Below are 2,125 nucleotides of genomic sequence, written 5' to 3'. Positions count from 1 at the left end.
ATTCTCTCTCTCTCACTTCTCCCTCCTCCTTTTCACATGTTCCTGCTCTCATTTACTCTATCCCTCCCTTTTCTTCATTTCTTCCCTCCCTATCTTTGTCAGTCTGCCTCTATTTCCCTCCCATTCCCTCTCGCATGAAAACACACCAACTCGAGATCTTTATTAAAACATCAACTCAGTTTAGTATAAGGTCATGGACAGATCATCCTTTACCATCAGGCCGTACAATAATCACGCTATAGGATATGCGCCTGCCAGATGAGAGTGCCAAGAGTGACACTTCGTAGAAAGAGGAATATCTCAGTATTTAGCAGTGCAGAGACAAGAGCTACCAGAGCCAACTGGCCTGTCCTCATAAAACACACACACACACACACACACACACACACTCACACACACACACACATCTTTGCTATAACAGATCAGCACTACTGAAACAGACAGACAGATTTGTATTATGTCTGTCTCTTTTGAAGCTGAGTGTTCTATCATGAGTTCACATCGGCCGAACAGATGCTAGTCATCGCGGTCTAAAGTTCTGGAAAAGCAAGGCACACTGGCGGAAACTTTTAGGCTAACCTTGGCCAGGGAGACGCAACCAAGACATGGAAAAACAGACGACTGGACGAGCCGACCCACACTGTCCGTGTCAAGACATGTTCTACAGCAGAGCAAATATCTGCAATGCTTTTCTTCATGAGGTACAAATAGTTGTCTGCAAACCTATTTTTCACTTAAATTCTCCAACAACTGCATTAAACTCAGCCAGTGCAGGCACGGTAACTCTGAACTCTGATTTGACCTGTGTTGAGACACTTACTTGGCACCGAATTTCAACGTATATTTATATTGGGGTTAATTATTGTTAAGAAAGAGTCATCAGCCTAGTTCAGCACAGAAAACAACACACGTGCCGACCTAATCGGGTGATACCTTTGCTTTTCTGGGTCATCCATGTTTATTTATTTTCATTGCTTTCGGGCACATCGAGTTAGCAAGAAATGATGCAATTTGCATGAACCCGGTGATTGCTATAATATTATACCCAAACCGCTTGAAACGGCAGTCTGTCGTAAGAATTTCTTACGTCATCCATGCCCAATGTGAGTATCTACAATTTTTTTTTTTTAAATTGCCATTACCAGGTCAATTTCTATGTGGACACTTGGCACCCAGCACAATTTGGTGATCTCCCTGCTTTGATTTGACTCTCCAATTAAATTACCAGTTTAAGTCCAGTAAACTGAGCTGGACTGAAATTAGGTAGCCTGGACTACATTATGCTAAATTGTTGACTTTCACATGTGTGGGATGTGAAAGACCAAACTGTGTATCAGCCTGTTTTCTATCATGTGCAGTTTCTTTAAAAGGCCTTTAATTAGCCCTAGAAATTTTGTTGATTGAGTGAACCTACTGAACCTGAACCGAGTGGCCCCGGAGATTGGTGGTCACTTCCATCCACAACTGTTTACAAAGCTGTCAGTAATAGATCATAATGGTGTTGTCGTCTCATATATAAAGCGCCCATCTATAGTGGAGTGTAAACAATACCAGAGGCGTTAGACAGAGAGATGAATGGAGGCATTCTTGGTGGTTAACCATGAAGCCACCAAGGGTTTGACTAACTGGCTCTAGACAACCGAGCGACCATGTTATTACGTCTGAAGTAGCAGAAGCGGGAAGAAGCAAGCCTCCAGCGCTGGAAGAAAAAACTGCCACACGCGACTACAGCAATAACACGACCCCTGAAAATGGGAGGGGGTGGCTCTGGAGTTTGTTTACATCGAACAGTAGTTATGGCTTATGAAACATTAAACAGCCTTCCCATGAGGTATATCCAAGATGCCACATTATCTTACTTTGTTTTTGTCCTAATCAAGACCAGACATCTAAATAATAGTCTAAATATCGGTCTAAACCACGGTGCAGTGTGGTGGGCCCAACTGAGTCTACAGGCTTTACACAGCTAAAGGAATTATTGTGAAAGTATATACCATTCAGTGTCCTGTATTGACCTCATAGTTACTCCAATGTGAAAAAAGCAACGAATCACCAGTCTCGGTTATAAAATTAGAAAACAGTCTAAATTAAACATAGGTTTTGCTGTTTGTATTCAACCTGAGAA

This window comes from Ictalurus furcatus, chromosome 12 (assembly GCF_023375685.1).
Source record: "Ictalurus furcatus strain D&B chromosome 12, Billie_1.0, whole genome shotgun sequence".
In the NCBI taxonomy this organism is placed as follows: domain Eukaryota; kingdom Metazoa; phylum Chordata; class Actinopteri; order Siluriformes; family Ictaluridae; genus Ictalurus; species Ictalurus furcatus.
The sequence above is the reverse complement of the archived record's forward strand: the minus strand, read 5'-3'. Positions refer to the sequence as shown.